The sequence below is a fragment of the Lissotriton vulgaris genome, chromosome 3_1 (genome assembly GCF_964263255.1).
Source record: "Lissotriton vulgaris chromosome 3_1, aLisVul1.2, whole genome shotgun sequence".
Lineage (NCBI taxonomy): Eukaryota > Metazoa > Chordata > Amphibia > Caudata > Salamandridae > Lissotriton > Lissotriton vulgaris.
In genome coordinates this window covers 1,037,449,789-1,037,469,145 of record NC_141689.1, presented here as the reverse complement: position 1 = coordinate 1,037,469,145, position 19,357 = coordinate 1,037,449,789, and positions in this window count along the sequence as shown.

Here is a 19,357-nt window from a genome sequence, read left to right as displayed (position 1 = left end):
GAAAAATAAAATGGTAATAAAGTTTATTTATTACCAATTAATTTTTCAGCAACCTGTCCCAAACTAAGGGGCCCATTAGGATCTCGGGCGGATTGCCACCGCCCGCACAGGGGTGGCCATCAGCCCGAGATCCGTCCCCGCCCGCCACCCATTTCCCCCCACCATATTACTATGGAGGGGACAGCGGCAGACGGAATGACCGTCCGCCACTTTTCCACCCGTTCAACAAGTTGACCGGGCGGAAAAGAGTTTAATATGGTGGCGCTGTCTGTTAGACGCCGCCAGCCATATTACTATGGGGCGGAAACATGCCTTTCCGGTGCGGCATTGCCACCACGGAAAGGCATGTGGGAATTGCTTGCGGGGGCCGTTGCGGGCCCCCAGGGACTCTGGGGGTTGGGCGGTGCATGAGAGGTACCTATGGTACCCCCCTGCGGTTCCATGCACAACATGGCAGGCACCGTGCGGTGCCTGCCATGTTAGGCATGGAAGTGCACAACATGCCTTCCTGGCATTGTGGTGGGCGGTGCTGAGTGCACCGCCCGCCACAATGTCAGGAATGCAGGATGCGCCCGCCACTGTGGCGGGCGCATCCTAATGGCCCCCACAGGGCCCCCGCCCTTATGGCTGGCGGTCCCATTTCACGATGGGATGGCGGGCGGACAAAGTCCGCTCGCCATCCTAATAACCCCCTTAGTATCAGGATGGGGAGGGACCAGTGCTGCCGAGTGGCAGCTGCAGGGAGCTGTGCACTTTAAAATGAGCATGTTTCTTTGGACGGCTGTCTTGCGACAGCCAGGCAGACATGCACATTTTAAACTTCTCTAAACAGCTGGGTTTATAGAAAGCACAGGCCTCCAGAGCTCTTGGGAGCGCTGAGTCAGGCCGCTCCCTCCAATCCTGGCACTCCTCTCATGCAGCAGGATTGGGTAGTGCAGTGTCCTAGTTCCAGAGAAGACACCGAGGGAGAAGGACATCGCGCTGGAAGCAAGAAAGGTAATTCCGATTTATTTATTATTGTTGTTTTTTGCCGCCCCACCTCCTCTGGTACATGCCAGCTCCAACTGAGAATGAAGTAAATAAAAAAAACGAATTGTATCTGCCGGGCAAATCTCAAAAACAAATCTAGACAGCAACTTTTTTTACTCTCCAATATGCATCTTTAAAATATTGTTATTTTTATCTTCCAGTAGACAACTTGGAAAAAAATGTTTTGTCCGATATGCATCTCAACATCTTTATTTTTATTCTCCAATATGTAGCTCGACAACAGTGTTGTTTGCCTTTGCTGCATGTTTGTGCGAGAAGCAGATATGTTTGTGGAGAAAAGATATGTTGTCCAGAAAATAAAAATATTTAAATGCATAGATATAAATTTCAGTTAGGGGTAATAAAAGAGGAAAACATTTTTACATTTATAGGTAACTTGAAGGCAAACATAAGCTAAGCATGCAGTAAACAGCAATGATTTATGAACTGCAATGAATAATTACTTTATCTGAATTTCAATATGTACATGGGTTAGTGACTAATTTAACTTTGAGTGCACCCCCTGCACCTTTTTTCACAAGTAAGAAACAGAACAAGTGTTAAGATTTTTCCTGGGATATTATGACTGTTTTGGAGTGCCCAGTTGCACAGTAATCAACTGAGGACCAACGTTTATGGTAGTAGATTGTTAACAGAGCAGAATAGAGCTGACAAACTTTTGACCAAGTTTCCAAGGTCCATGTATGACTACCTGCCCTAATCCAGTATTTTATTTACTTTGCATTCTGGGAATTGTCCTTGTTTACCTATATAAAACCATCACTATACATCTCAGAATTAAAAGAAAAAACCCTGGACTTGAGCAGCTAGTAAAACCTGAACCAGCTCTTCTTGGTAGCTGTGAGGAAATGGCAAGGTGATAAGAGCCCGAGAAGTCTGGAAAGAGGTGGAGATACCAGATATGAGGCTTCAGCAGCTTGTCATTCTAATCTGATAAGGTGTTATGGGCCCTAGGGCCATACCACAAATGTTTGCACTAGTGCAAACTGATTATACACCATTTGTTGTTTGTGCTAACAGCATACATTTTGACTACTTTTGAAATGTAAAATATGGGAGCATATTTGAGATAAAGGCATTTTGTCTGGAATTTAATGCACCATTATTAAAAAAAGTGCCCGCGGAAATAGTTATTTTTGTAAAACGACCAATTATTGAAATTAATTTTTCTTTTACACTTTTAAAATGATGTATAAATGATGCATGTGTTAAATATGGTTTACAGTGTGTCCCTTATATGGACATAAGCATCAACATCCACTGGCAAAGCCAATAAATTTGGCTATAATGTGGTACGGTCAAAAAGCAGAGGAAGAAGTGGGTGCAGTGGTGTAAAGATGACCTAGTCGGACTGGACCTGGAAGGATGGAGCAGAAATCATTACAGTGAGACCAGGTGGGTTACAGGATTGTCATGGAGTTGTTTTAGTTTAGGAAGTGGATATATCAATTACGAAGGAAGAGGAACAGCTAGTGCAAGGCGAGGATGGATCTTAGACAGCCATTGAAGGACAAAAAGAAACCATGTAGGTGGGAGTCTACGGAATACTCAAACATATGAGTCACATCTATCCACTTGGGCAATAAATGCAAAAAGAACAGATGATGGATGGAAAGCTGAATTAATCAAACATTCCCCCCCAGTCACAGATCTGGGGTAAATCCATAATTTTTATGCATGCCACGCCATTCCAGCTTAGACCCGGCCATATGCAAATCAGTCTTGACCTTGTTCCCCATGGGAACAGTCAAGCACGAACTGCCAGGCCAGGTCATCCCTGGACCAGAAACAGGCATCTTAGGACCTGTTTCAGAGTAACATCCCTCACCAGCCAGACTAGCTTGAGTCTGCTGGCGTAGTGAGCACCGGACCCAGGTCTGGGCATACCCGTCCCACTTAGGGCAACAAATGCAAAAACAACAGAGGATGGACGAATACTGAATTAATCAAATATTCACCCCCAGTCACATTGATTTTTTGCACGCCACGCCATTCCAGTTTAGACCCAGCCATATGCAAATCCGTTTTTACCCTGATCTTTATGGGAACAGTCCAGACTGAACTGCCTGTCCGGGTCTTCTCTGGGCCAGAAGCAAGCATCCTGGTACTGGTTTTGGGGTACCAGCTCTCATCAGCCAGTCTAGCTTGAATCTACGTTTGGGCATACCCTTCCCACTTAGGACAACAAATGCAAAAAGAACAGATGATGGACGAAATGGTAATTTAATCAATCATTCATCCCCAGTCACAGATCTGGGTTAAATCCATTGCTTTTTTGCATGTCAAGCCACTTTAATTTGCAAATCGTCCTTGACCTTGTTCCCCTTGATAACAGTCCAAACTGTACTGCCAGGCCAAGTCTTCCCTGGACCAGAAACAAGCATCCTTGGACCGGATTTGGGGTAACATCCTTCATCAGCCAGGCTAGCTTGATTCTAGTAGCGTTGCGAGCACGTGGCCAACGTCTGGGCATACCCTTCCAAATTAGGGAGATAAATGCAAAAAGAGCAGATGCTAGACTGAATGCTGAATTAATCAAATATTTACCCTCAGTCACAGATCTGGGTTAAAACTATTGCTTTTTTGCATGCCAAGCCATTCCAGTTTAGACCCATGGGAACAGTCCAGCTAGAACTGCCAGGACAAGCTTCGCTGGAACAGAAACAAGCATTTTGGGACCGGTTTCAGGAAAACATCCCTCATCAGGCAGGCTAGCATGAATTTGGTGGTGTAGCAAGCACAGACCAACATCTGGGCAAATGCAAAAACAACATGGATGGACGAATACTAAATTAATGAAATATTCACCCCCTGTCACTTTGATTTTTTGCACGCCACCCCATTCCAGTTTAGACCCAGCCATATGCAAATCAGTTTTGACCCTGTTCTCCATGGGAACTGTCCAGCCTGAACTGGCTGGCCAGGTCTTCCCTGGACCAGAAGGAAGCATCCTTGCACTGGTTTTGGGGTAACAGCACTCATCAGCCAGACTAGCTCGAATCTGGTGATGTAGCGAGCACAGGACTCATGTTTGGGAATGCCATTCTCACTTAGAAAAACAAATGCAAAAAGAACAGATGATGGATGAAATGCTGAATTAATCAAACATTTACCCAGAGTCACAAATCTGGGTTTAATCCATTGTTTTTTTAAATGCCATACCACTCTAGTTTAGGCTCAGTCAGATGAAAATCAGTCTTAACCCTGTCCCCATGGGAATACTCCAGATTGAACTGCCAGGCCAGATCTTCCCTTGACCAGAAACAGGCATCCTAGGACCAGATTTGGGGTAACATCCTTCATCAGCAGACTAGCTTGATTCTAGTGGCTTAGCGAGCATGTGACCCACGTCTGGGCATACCCTTCCCAATTAGGGCGACAAATGCAAACATAACAGATGCTAGACTGAATTCTGAATTAATCAAATATTTACCCCAGTCAGAGATCTGGGTAAATACCATTTTTTTTGCACGCCAAGCCATTCCAGTTTAGACCCAGCCGTATGCAAATCAGTTTTGAGGCTGTTCCTCATGAGAACAGTCTAGCCCGAATAGCCAGGCCAGGTCTTCCCTGTACTAGAAACAAGCATTCTGGGACCAGTTTCGGGATAACACCCCTCATCAGGCATGCTAGCATGAATCTGGTAGTGTAGCAAGCACGGACCCATGTCTTGGCATATCCTTCTAGTGTGTGTAACAAATGTACTTTTCCCTTTTCAAGGAAAGCACACTGACTGGAAAATCATTTATTGAATATTATTGCGTGCCAGTGAATGGTTATTACTAGCCCACACCAACTCACCTGGGTAGGCTCTGGGCTGCTCTGCTTCGGTACTCTGAGAGAGTCAAGTGCTACAATGGGGTGCTTGGTTCCCAGCAAGGGGAAATTGTGGATCTATTACTTTCATAGGACTCACAGTTTTCACAATAACTCAATTTCTCAATGTAGTGCATTGCCCATGGACTATGGGTACCTAGAGGTGAAGTCTTGCATTTAAGGGGATGGCGAAGAGGTTGATGGTAAAAGTGCCCACAACGTCTAAAGTGACTTTGGAGAATTTGTGGGTGAAGTTCCCACTTGTGTACATATTGATGCATCCTGCTGAACAGGTCCATAGAGCCGATATCCAACCCCAGTAAATGCTCTGCTTAGAGGTGGATTTTGTTGCGGATTACCCAATACCACATGTCCTGAGCCAGTATAGACAGTTGTAGGGAAGGAGTCTTTCCCTGCTTCTGAATGTAGTACACAGCAGTCATGTTGTCTATCTTAATGAGGATTGTCTTCTCCCAAATGAGACTGAGGAAGGCTCTGAGGGCTGGAATGACTACCAGGTATTTGAGATAATTGATGTAACAGCCCTGGTTCTTGGGAGTCCAGGTGCTTTGAACCCACCCCAACAGTGAGACATAGATGCTAATAGTCACCTTTAGGAGAAGGTCGAGGAAATGCCTCACAAGCAACAGGTTGTTGCTGTTCCACCATTGTAGAGAGCACAGAGTATGAGCCTTTACCAGCGCTAGATCTTCCCTTTGGTCCTAGGCTTGTGACCATTATTGTGCACAGTATTCCTGGAAGGAGACCACGTGGAGACTTGTGTGTGATGAAACTGCTGAGAAAATAGCAGTTTTGTTACTGTCCTTACTGCACTGCAAGAGGAAGTCCTGACTGAAAAAGAGGTGCAGTTGTTGCAATGCTATTACCTTCTGCTTCTAGGGGTGTGATTTCCCCATAAGAGCATCTAAGATGGAGCCTAAGAAGGTCTGAATTAATCGTGGCTGAGGTGAGACTATTTGACAGTGACAATGAACCTCCACCTGTTTACTAGGGACATTGTTAGCTTAGTGTTTGCTAGGTGATGTTGCTTGCTACCGCTCTTTTTTTCTGCCAGTCACCTCAGTATGGGAAGGCATGAATGTCATTTCTGCACCAATAAGCACTCACTACCACTAGACACTTTGGAAACACCCTTGGGGCCATAGTGACTCAGAAGAGCAGAACTTTGAACTGGGAGTGAAAGTAGGTTTCCCGTAGATTCAGCACTGTCATGACGTCCCCTTATTGGAGCAAAGGGATAACATCTTGAAGGATGGTCATGCAGAAGTGCTCCAATGGGATGTAGCAATAGAGGGGCCTGAGGTCCAGGATTGGCCAAGAGGATTTGTCCTTTCTCCTTGGCCTAGTTGATGTGGAGGCACTGATTCTATAGTGCACTTCGCGAGGAGTGCTTGAACTACTTTCAGAAGCCAGAGGTGGTCTCGGCTGAGGACATGGTGGGGGTGGGAAGCTGGTGGGTGTAGTGTGGAACTTAAGACAATAGCAATGCTCTACCAATGCAAGGATCCATTGATTGGAGGTGATCTCCTCCCAACGGGGAAGGAAACCCATAGTATCACTCTGACAGGTGTTGTGTAATTGGGGTTATTGATGGCGAATCATTGTTTGGATGTGGGTGTGCCCTTGTTGGAGACACTTCTACCTTTGTCGCGGTTGTTGCCCAGATAACTGCACTTGGTGTAGCCCTTCCCTGAATGGGTATCCTTTAAGGACTGCTGTTGGCACTGATTTCCTTTCGTCTGACTGGATGGAGTGGCCTTTGCTCCACCTCAGAACTGTTATCTCCCAGACTCAGTCTTCATGGTAGCTGCCTGGGGAGAAACCATAAGCTTGGTTGTCTCACTGTCTTTTCTTTATTTTCTAAGCATGTCGTAGACTTTAGGGCCAAGGAGACACTCTCCATTGAATGGAAATTTGAAAAGGGGCTGCTGCACTTCTCACCTGAACCCTGTGATGCATACCCAGCCATGGTGTCACGCGAAGGCACTTGTGTTGATGTCTCAGGATACTGTATCTGCTGCATCTAGGGCAGAACAGATGTTGGTATTAGAAATAATCTTTCCTTTGACCACAAGCTCTTCTCCTTTTTCTCTATAACTTTCTAGGAGGATCTTTACTAGCTCCTCCATCTCCTTCCAATGTTACTCATCATATTGGGATCGGAGAACCATAGAATTTGCAATGCACTAATGGGTGGCAGCCCTCGCTGCCACACGCTTGCCAGCTGCCTCTACGCACTTGTTTCCTTCATCTGGCACAGGGATATAACTTGCCACCTGTGCACAAGCGTGTTCCCGCACTATGTGGATGACAAGGTAAAGTGGGTGAACCTGACTGAGGCTCTTCAGTGAGTCAGAAGGTGAGGCCTGAAGATGTCAGGGGCGGTCTTTAACATCAGAAGAGTGAAAGGACAAAGAGCAACTTCAAACAAATATGTGAGGGTTAAGTAGAAGGGAAAGGTGTAAACACAACACAAATAGAAAGATGTTTAAGAACCCTCACTCACCATCCTAGTGGTGACATGCTTCATCACTGGGTTCCCACTGGAAGGACCTAATGTCCTTCCAGTGTGCTACAACGCCTGTTTAGGCTGGAGGCGGGGGGCGTGGCCGCCGGGGGAAGAGGCACCAGCTGCGCTGAGTGAGGAATGCTGGGCCTCGCAGTCCCCCGGTCGGTTCCCTTCGTCAATCACTCCGCACGATCCTCAACCTGGAAGCTTCAAGCTGGGAGCGGTGACAGATTCCGCCGGCTGCGGAATGCGCTCACACCAGCAGAAGCGCTTCAGGGAGGAGGCGATTATCACACCAGGACGCCCAAAATGATTCTACAATCCAGTGGCAGGCAACAGCAATCCGTGAGCGGCACCCCAATCAGCAATTTGCTAGGGTCAGGTACAAGAGGAAGGCGATATTCACTCTGCATGGGCTGGCGCGCTAGGGGGTTATTTTCACGACGCATTTATTCAAGCTGACGACTCCCCGCAGACTACCTAGTCTGTCACCACCGCGGCCCGACTGAGGTTCTGAAGAAAGCTGAGCGACTCGGGCTCCCAAAAGCAGAAACATGTCGACCAAATTCGTTTAGTATTCACTGAGGACTAGGGGTCTCTAATAGATGAGACTAACCCTATGAGTCCACTCATATTTGTTTTTAATCAGTGCTGGTTGGACTATTAATAAAATAGTTGACAGTCACGACTTCGCACTTTTTATATTCAACAACATTTGCACTCACTTAGCACAATTTGGCTTTTCTACAACCTCAACACACACAAGAACCAGCTCCGCTGTAAACAGGCGTTGTATTATTATTATTATTATTATTATTATGTTTCTTATATAGCGCCTGAATCGACCCCCGAAGGGGTATCTCCGCGCTTGCCTAGGGAACCCATCCTGGCTTTTCCCTGTGAGATAGCCCCTACAGGGCATCCCCAAGGTGAAAGCCAGGCATCCCGCCGCGGGGGGGCCGTTGTGGAGATTAAGCAAGCTTAATGCCCAGAGTTGCAGAGTGTGAACCCATGATTAGGTCAGGCACCGAAGCGAGAATTATCGAGTCCGTGGACATTTGAGCTCAAGACCCTGCCGCGTCGGGAATTGAACCCTGGTCCCGGTCTGACCTCTGCTTCAGGGTCTGCCTGCTCTAACCAGTGAGCCACACTTCTCCACACTGGAGAAGTGTGGAGAAGGACATTAGGTCCTTCCAGTGGGAACCCAGTGATGAAGCATGTCACCACTAGGATGGTGAGTGAGGGTTCTTAAACATCTTTCTATTTGTGTTGTGTTTCAACTTTCTTTCCCTTCTACTTAACCCTCACATATTTGTTTGAGGTTGCTCTTTGTCCTTTCACTCTTCTGTTGTTTAAAAATAATTTAGTAGGGGTAAGAGAGTGAATAGTCATACCCTCACTCTCCTGTTGATTGTTTGCGGTCTTTAACATGCCTTTTAGGATGGAAAGGAACTGCAGTTTTGGAGAGAGTCTCCACATGGAAATCATTCTTGAACTAAAGAAGGTGCATATCCTCCTTGTGGTGCTGGGCAGCCATCTGAATCCGCATGGTAGGCCCTAGTGTCACCAGTTGCTGATGATCTGGCAGGGTGTGGCTCTGTGTTGTGATCATTCAGATGGTTGACCGCATAGTCCTCCAGCGCATCATCCCACACCCTAGGTGCCAAGAGCGCATAAGAGGTATCTAATAGCTCATAAGGGCTCTGTGGGTCAAAACAAGTATGGACTAACCTTTCTGGGAGTAAGGACATGGTGGTGGAGGGGATGTAGAAGGTTATGGTGGTGATAGAGGTTGTGGTGTAGGAGAGTAATGTGTAGCGGGAGATTGGGTTGGTGCTGCCCATGTCCTTTCGTTTTTTGGGGTTGAGAGTTCTGGGCGCCTTTGAAAGTCAGTCCCTCCTCAAAGGTAAGCCTACACTTCTTCAGAGCGTATGTGAAGCCTCTTTTGGAGACACCTTGGTGAGGACCTTGTCGGAGTCCGGGTGGAGAAAAAAGAGTCCTCTGTTTGGCAACAGCAAGCTAAGGCAGAAGGAAGAAGATTGGGACCACTTGTGATGACCTTGGTGTTGACGTTTTTTCGGTATAGGTCTGGCAGCTGTTTTCGGCAGAGCTTGGTGTTAATGTAGGCTTCAAAGGATATTGCTCAATGCTTCAAGGTCGAGGAGGAGTTGTCTGCTGATATGGCTCAACGCTTTTGAGCAACAGCTTTGCAGGCGCTGAAGCATGTTCTCCCGGTTGATCACCACTGAGCCTTGGAGCCAGATCCAAAGGTTGTTGCAGTTTATGGCTCTGCTTGCAGCTTGCGTGAGGGTTGTGGCTGCAACTTATGATGCACCCAGAGTCTATCCGTCTGGTACCTTAGTGTCTACTTGCGTCAGAAGGCGGCACCGAAATCACAGAAGGTGTTATTATCATTGGAGAAAAGGCAGAGGTAGCAGACACCATGCTGCTCTCACCATAGGTATTTGGTGTTGCACTTAGGGCAGAATTGGAAGAGTGTACGTTCCATATCCTCCCCTAGATTCTCTCCAACAATACGGAAGTGCCCGAAAAGTCCAGACCAGATGGACGAGAAAACAATCTGAGGAGGAGCCTGTGTCCTTGTGCATTGTGGCCTATGGATAGAGTCACAATAGGTCCTGTGACCCTAAGTTCTTCATACGAAATCAATTTGCAACTTTCTAGCCCAACACAAGATGACAGCATAATGCAGTTAATGTGTATCCACAGCGACACCTGCTACAAATATTTTGCTACATAAAATACAACGGGTTACTTTAAGGAGAGTAAGGGTATTTTTTGACCCCTCTCACAAGTCCTGTGGCAAAAGATTGCATTTGAATCTGATTGTTAGGCCTCTATTGCATTTAGCGGTGTGTGTCTTAAAGTACTTTTTAAATCCAGACCAACATCTTCAGCTGCCTGCAAGGCTATGCTATGGTATTAAAAAAATCATATACATACTTAAAGAGACTTTGAGTTAGCCGTCTTTATACATTCGTCTCTTTGAGTGTCATTTGCATTCTATTTTCAACCCATGACAGCATATAACATGGGGCAATGAGTCAGCCCACTTCGGCCATTTGCTATTTTGCCCACATGGATTTTTGTTCTGGAAATTTGCATTTGCACATTTAACTTTGTGACATTTTTTGCACGATGTTTTTAAGAAACCCCATCCGCAACACATCCATTCAGATTGTAAATGTCCCCTCCTCTTTCCCATCCTGGAAAGGCACTCATATCTTTGACACAAGTAAATAAATGTGTGTTTCTTAGAGGAGAACAACAAGCAACAGGCATGTGAATGTGTTAAGAAGACGCATACACATGCATCTTGTTAAGTTCCCTTTAATGATGCATCCACCATATGAGAGTACAGCCAGCTTTAACCTCTCTTCTCAGCAATTGATCTCATGGTTGTCTAAGGCACCTTACATTCTAAATGATGTCCCCAAGAATCTATTGGGTTACACCACTATTAAAGAGGTAAAGACACAGCAATAAATATAGGCCCCATCAACAACTCCCCAAAAACGTGACACTCAAGACAAACCACCAGTGGAAACTATAATACATACTCAGGTGAAACAAAAATGATGAGAACATTTACATCAATAATCACAGTTTCAAAGATAGATTAGAACTAATAAAACTGGGGAATAACAATGTGCCATTACTTGTGACATTTACCCAAGGTTACATTCCCAGAAAGACATTGCACGTAATCCTTGAGGTAAGTAGGTTTTCTTCTAATGCGGGCTCCTGAAAGTGGTAAACTTGAGCCTCAGTTTTACCACCACATTCAGGTTTGGCACTATTGGGTGCATTCAGTCTCTCCTCCACCTGCTAGGTTCTCTTGCTAGGCGTGACATGCTCCACACCTCTCCAACGCCATCACATTCCTTCTACCCTCAGTAATAAGGAAAGGTCCCATGTATTTAGATTCACCCTTGGCAACCCATCTAGGTTTCTTCACGTACGCGTCTTCACCAACTTTCCAAAATCTGCGAATAGTTCCATGTCTCACATCATACCACTCTTTATAACCTCTTTGATATACTGACGCTCTATCCCAACTAGGCTCCTCCACTTCTCTCTTCTCTTCCAACCACCTGGGGTTGAGCTTGAAACCTGCCATCCGGCCCTTCAAGTAATGGAACGGAGACTTCTTAGTTACTGTGTTGGCAGTGGTACTGTGTACCCATCAATTTTTTCTCAAGATCTTCCTGAGTGACCCTCTGCCTGCCACTGCAGCTTGAGCACAATCCCTCACTAACCCATTCATCCACTCAACAAGACCATTGGCCTGGAGGGAATACAGCGCTGTACGACGATGCTCAATTGACAGCTCCTTATGGAAACAGGTCATCTTTTCAGAAACAAACTGGACCCCATTATCTGTGATGATTGTTTTAGGGATCCCTTCACATGTAAATACATCTCTTAAAAATTCCATCACATTCTCAGTCGTTATGGAACTAGTACAGTAAGCAGGCTTCCATTTGGATGTATAGTGAACCAATACAAACATGTATTTTTCACTTGGAACCAGCAAATAGAAAGGCCCGACAATGTCCAATCTCAGTTAATTCCATGGCTCCACAGGCATCAGCACCAGAGACAGGGGTGCAGGGCAGATTTACTAACCTTTCACTCAACGCAATAAAGCAAGGCTACTTGCTGTGCTGACTTGCATGAAAGGAAGAGAGCATAAATGCACTATATCTACTATTATCATGGCGGACTCCTGTACTACTCGTGGACTTTAGGCAGCCTAGAGCCTAATGCAGGCACCCTCGTACCATGATGCCAGGTTGCTTGCATTGCAGGCAGGATTGTTTTTGAGCAGGGTGTTCTACCTTCCTGCTCAAAAACAATCCTTAGAGGCATATTCCTCTTTCTATGTGTGCTGAAGAATGCAGCCCACATGGAACTAGGAAGTAACAAGGACAAATGAAGCTATTTCTCCATGTTACCCCTCTCTGGGGTAGTATTGGGTTTTGCTGTGGATAGAATGATGGCAGTGGAATAGTGAGGGTAGAATGCTGGGGGAAGTAAGTGGTAGATATTCCAAGGGCGGCAGTTGCTGCCTGACTGTCGGTGCTATTGGTCACAATAGGCTATTGTGTTACCTGATAGTGTCCTATATTTAGGTAGGTGCACCATTTTGGTTCAAACCCAGGTTTACTGCCTCTAGTAAACCTGCGTTTTTATCAAAATACATGGATAAATGCATGGGATCAGCCATGCTCCACCCATGTAACGCCAAGCCGACACAAAGTCCTGCTGCCTTGATTTACTTTGGGGTATAATCCCAAGCAAAAAAACACAAATATTGATTTATGTGCTTTGGAAATCCCAAAATGAATTTTGTGTTGGAGCTGCACCATCAGAGTGGCCCAACTCCTATGCATATTCTTGGTAAATCTGGCCCTTAGCGTTTAGCGCCATCACTGACCGGGAGAGTTGGTCTGCTTGTCAGTGCCCAGTGAGGCCCGCCAAGACGGAGTTATAAAATAAAGGGTGTGTTTTTGTCTCATCCTACAGGAGGAATGTAGACAGAATGTGTTTTGGAGCATCTTGTTTCTGATTGGTTCAGTCCTCTGTTGCTTTTGGTCAAATAATTCATTTATCCTAGATGCCACAGATTGCGAATTAAAAATGTGCGACATAAAATTCTCTATTATAAAAAGCAGAAGTCTCATGATTTGCACTTACGATTGGGGCAATTTTTGGTGTGGGTGCTGTGAGGGCAAAGCAAGGGATACAACGAGGGGGCATCATGGTCTATTCTAAAAAACATAAACTAGAGCACGTCTCCCTTCACCAGTATTATTCAGGCTACCCTCTTCTGTGCCCTCCAGTGCTACAGGTCTTTGAGGCTCCCTTCCTTCTGCTTACCAGGGCTCTGAAGCTGAAGGAGAAGGGAGTGCTCTCAGGGAGGTGAGTCGAGAGAGGCAGGAGTTCTGGGTTAAAAAGGAATGTCTGAGGTTTGGAGGGAGGGGCTTGGCGAGGAGATTAAGAAAGCCTGGGTACGAGAATGAGCTGGTATTCGAGATATTGGTAATTTGTTGGGTAAGGCTGCTCGCAACACACGGCTCGCCCTCTGTGATATAATGGGCTTCCTGGGTAGCTTGATACAACCTAATGTGATATGTTTTTATCATTGATGTGGTGGGCATTAACGCCGTTGATTGCTTTTTTCAGGGGCTTGCTGAACATGTTCTTCTTGTCTTTTATATTAAGTTATACATCACATTTGTTTTGTACCTGCTCTTGCACGTAAGTCCCTTGGTTGTGACTATCATGTATGGTCTGCGCATACCATTATGTGATGCAGGCACCAAGAATGTGATAAGCCCGTGTGTCGGTTTTTGGTCTCGCTAGAGCCAGCGCATGGGCTGCTCTGGCAAGAAATTTAGTAGCTGGTTTTAAGAGTGCTACCCATGCCGGCCACCAGCTTGCTATTACGCGCACAAGTGCGCGCAAGTTGCACAGCTGCCATCTGGCTTGCTGTAATGGCTCATTAAGCCTTACGTCGTTACCAACCACAATGGCAGTCCAGCAAACCTGAACCATGGACAATCAGTCTATACACCTAACACTTGGTTCAAGAGAAAGGTCACTAACAATATACAATTTAACAGAGCAAACTAAGATTTGCAAACCATAATAAATAAAGAAAAAAGAAAAAGAGAGAAAGACGAAGAAGCCCTTCAATGAAAAAGCTCTATGTTTTCAGTAACAAAAAATTATTATTTATTACATATGGTAAAAACATTAGAAACAGATACGCTCAAGACAGGGAGATGGTATATAAAACAACATATCACAAACCAGACAAGTGACAAACAGAAAAATTACATATTACAATAAAGGAACAACATAAACAGAAATAATGTGTCCTTGTGTAAATTAGGCCACAAAGGCGTTGACGGCGTTTCGACCACTGTATCACTGCGCGGTCATCTTCAGGACTCAAAGATCACTTGAGCTTTACAAATCATTCGGACTAACCTTCCATTAAATGTCATCCACAGAAATTCTCAAGGTGTAACCCTCAACAGTAGCTCAACAGATCACACTATGTGGTGGACAATAAATTCAGTATGTCCACAGGATCAGGGGATCAAATTTAAAAAATCCACCATATTTTCCGCCCATTTAATCAGCGGTGTAGTTCCATATCCTGCATCGACCATTCCAGACAGGAATAATAAGCCTTACAGCACGCGCGTGAATCCCCTCCCCTACCCCTCCCTTCTCCACTCCCTCCTCGTCAGGTTAATATTTTTTCCTTCCACTTTCGTGCCGCACGTCTGTGTCACTTTCATGGCCGCGCGGCCATTTCTTGTTGAATTGTTAATTATGTGATGTAGTGTTTCACGGCGATGCAGATCACATTGCAGAGGCAATGCTTGCCTCTGAGCTGTGTAAAGCTCTGTTTAAACATTTTTTCTGGACCATTACCAACAATGAACTGAAAATACTCTGGCCACTTCTTCACCGACCATTTGTCAACACTAATTAGTTTATTGAGACATGATAATCTTGATGTGCTTTATTTAGACGTCACCAAAAATCTGTAGGATTGCAGCAATGTCAGATAAGTGCAAAAAAAGTCCTTAATTTGTACTTAACTAAATGTGGCCTAGTATAAATTTGTTGCTGTCAGTCCAATGTATCTAACACATGTCTCCCAAACACAATGGCCACATTCGACAGCCGACTAACTTCCTCACCCACACAGCACAGCGCCATTTAGTTTGACCACCAACCAAATAAAACACGCCAGCAACCTGCATGGAAATGGGAAACCGATAAACCTTAAGAACCTTCTTAACCACCTTCTTCTATGACTCACTCACACATATTACGTAAGCAATAGTACCACTTACAAACCAACCAGGACCATCAAACACTTCAATGAGTAAACACCAACCAGACACAAAAATACTTGACAACATTGATTCCTTTAACGGGAGAGCATCCTCATGTTTGTCGAGAGTACTACAAAGCCTAACAAATATGAATAACGTGTTTTTTATACAGCAAGTCCTATAATTGTCCAATTTACTGACCTCAGGAGGATGGAAGGCTTGTTCTACCCTGCAAGCATTCAATCGTGTGACCTTCATCTCACTGCAGAGGTCAGCAGTGAGTGTTAATTCACTGAACCATGTTGCCAGCTCCATAAAAGATTGTGACATGAATGACGACAATAAACATAACGCACTGAGGTATACGAATTTGGGCTTTTGTTTTGAAACCTACATGATTTCATGGACTTTGACACCCATTTTGAAATCTTTGTTAAATTTGACGGTGGTGTCTTGCCTTCATTTGCAGTAGTATTTTTTAAGGGAATTCCACAAAAAGTGAGCCTCTTGCTGTTTTTCTAGACCAAATCTACTTTTAGTGGTAGTTTTTTCTCACTTTTTGTTTTTTTCTTAACTTTTTATTAGAGGTTCATAAATGTTGCAAAGTTTTTTTTTTAAATCACAAAGATGCAGAGGAAAAATCCTACTTTCGTATGGGATATTCCCGTATTTGTGATCACTTTATGAGCCATTTTAGAGAAGCTTCTGTGGTGTCTTTCTGTCTCTTGTGCTGGGTCAAAATCTGATGGTGGAAAAAAAGTGCAAGCCCCTCAAAATTAGTGAGGTACCCACCACCTGCAAACCTATACTTCACGTTAGACTGCAATATTGAAAATCTCTGAAAATGGGTAAGATACTACTTTTGATGCCAGTAGCCAGACGAATAGTCATTTTTTGCTGAGTGCTATTGGGCAAAAACAAGGTCTAGATAAAGATATCACGTCAACCAAAACTCAGGACTGGATCGCTGTGTCCTTAGTGAGATGGTGTGATGTAGTTACCTTTTAAATACACCAAAATGTATAAAAAAAGATATGAGTATCATACAGTTTGGAAAGTAGCCAGATAACTACAAGACGACAGGACACCTCTACAGTTCAGGGCTTTCATTCTCCAGGTGTAGAACTTTCCTGGAACGTACAATAAGGCACTAGAGCCCCTATGGTAGAGATCTCAAGATTCTCAGTTTCATGTGTGTATGGCTCATCAAGTTCAGTTTTTTTCTTTGCATCCTGGGATTTGTGGCCCTTTTGATCACATTCATAAAGTCAGAACTACAATTCCCAGAATGCAAAGAAAAAACCTGACCCGAATGACCTACTCGTACCTGAACCTGAAAAATTTGAGAACTTTGTTCACCACATTTCGCCGGTATGGAGGTCATTTTAGGTTATGCCTTTGTCAGTTGTGGTCCAACACACCATCAAACACACCTTGAAACAATGATATCTAAAATAACACCACACGACTCTTAAAGTGGCGCTGGAGTGACTTGAAGGGATTTATTTGCATAGCTGCCAAGCGTTTGCATGTTAATCCCAATTTTAGCCAACAGCAAGCTTCATTTTGGAACTTGTAGTTTCTTATGTAACGTTGTAAGTATAAGCTCAAAAATCCAAGTAGTGTGGGTTAAAACGTAAGAAGGCACCTCATATTACATGCTGCTGCTTGGTATGCAAAAGGTTTACTCTGATTTTATTAAAAATCAAGCCTTTACATGTCACATATGAGCCTCTTAAGTAGCTTGTGGGTACTTTGGCCATGTAGAAAAAAATCGTACATATTGGCTATATTAATTCGAGCACCCACTTCCTCTCCATCAACTAAAAACAAGCGTTGGCATAGCCAATATGTCTCGCCTTTGGGACCTTTTAAGTTTTTAGCCATGCAACAGTTGTTGTTCCACCAAGAATATTGTGCTGAGACCTATTGGCAATGCCAATGCTTGTTTTTCAGGCGCTATTTGTTTTAAGGTCTCACTGAGCCAGCGCATGCGCTGCTCTGCGAGACATTTAGTAAGCAGCTATTGAAAGTGCCACCAAAGGCTTTTGGTGGCCTCATGCTTGCGTGCACGCTAGTGTGCAAGTGTGCAGCCGCCATGCGATTGCGATCACTTTCACTTTCCCGGCAGCGCGGCCAATGCTTGTTATCATTTGGCTCTCTTAATGTACCTTTCCAAGGCTCCGGGATTTAATTCCCACGGATTAATGCAGTGATATCTAGCGTTGTGAGTCTAAATGGCATGAAAGGTACTCTGGACCAAAACAAAAACGGATAATTGTACCCCACTTTAATGAAGATTTTTTGGTCCAGTTTTTGCTTAAGTTTTTAGAGTTTTATTGAGCGCATACATGACCTGACAGAATCGGAGGGCTGCACACAGGATATTGTAACATAGATTGTGAATAAAACAGAGGAGGTCAGCTACTTACGGGTAGCAGTTACTAATACAGAAATCAATAGTAACATTTAAAGGTGTTAACTGCCTTACAGTATATACTGGTGGCATGAGCCGTAGTTTATGATTGACCGTGTGTACAAGTAATAGCACTCCGAATCATTCAGTTAGATTTGTCCATCTATCTGAGGGTGGTCGTTTGGTGAACAGGGATTAAGTACTTTGGTATTTCTCAAGCAGCATTTCTGTCACGTTTCTCTCGAAGGGTGTAGAGGTACTAGATCTTATTTCTGTTGGGAGGGAGTTACACATTCTTGGGGCATTTACTGAAAAGGATCGTTCTTGCGATCTTTCCTTCTAGAATCTGGGTGGTTCTAGCAGCGTCTACTCAGTAGCGCTTTACAAATACTATTAATATTATTATTAGTGTGTAGTGAGCACTGTCCTACCGATGTATTAATTGTTTGTGCTCGCAAATTTTTAGTTCCATGGTGGACAGCCTTGAGCATAATGCATGCAGTCTTGTAGATGCATCGGTGAGACAGTTACGCCTGGTATATCCTATCTCGATGTGACCGTATAAAACAAGCCTGGCTGCCCAGTTAAGTGTGGCCTTCAGGAGTGTCAAGAGGGTTTTTGGGGTGGCGGTAATACAGACTCCCGAAGGATATTTTGGCAAAGATTAGGAAACTTTGCTTCACCAAAAAAGAAATTTTGTAGCACAGTATTGTTTTTTTTTTACTGTAATTGTGTGGCACCTGATGTTGGTGCCATTCAGTAGTAACCTTTTATCTTGTGATGAATGGTGAGCTGTATATATGGTTTAACTATTCACATTTTATTAAGGAAAAAAAGATGGTGGACTGTGCAGATGTGGCAGCTGGTGGTTACATTTTAGAATGATGGTGGGCAGGGGAGATGCTAATGCTACAATTATCCCTTGCCAGCATGCGCTTCCGGTGTAAAACTCTTGTAAAGAAAAACTTATATGCCGACTTGCCAGGGTACCTGCATCTGAATGAAATAAAAATGTGTGTGATTTTTTTTAGATGAAAATTTAAAGAATATTTTGGCGCCAGTGTAAGACTTTAATTGGTGCAGACATTTGAGGCTTCATTTTGACAAAGACGTATTCTTTTTGAGAAAGAAAGGTGGTGTTAGGGAGGTGGACTTCTAATTTAAACTTTATTAACAAGGTATGTATAATGAAAACTTTAATACTTATGCCATATACATGCAGTCTTTTTGCATTAGCAAAGGGTCCAATTCGCAGTATTGAGCCATTTGAGACTGCAAAAAGGCTTTTAATTACATACAAATTTGATATCAAACTGAATTGGTACCTGTTCCCCTTTGTTAATATTTAAAACAAGCATTGACATAGCCAATAGGTCTCGCTTTTGGGACCTTATAAGTATTTACTTTTGCAGCACAATATCCTTGGTGCAACAACATCGGCTGTTGCATGGCTAAAACTTGTTGTTCTTGAACACAGCAATGTGTCCTCGTGCTGGTTGTCAATGGTCAATTGCTTTCGCTTTGTAAACTTGCAAGTTCACCTCTCCTGTTGACATAACCGGCCACATTGTATCCTCAACCTTTTGAAATGCGATCTCTTGGTTCGTCCACGCATGTTTTACATTACTGCCCTGGTTGTTGCCAAGTACGTGCTTACCTCTC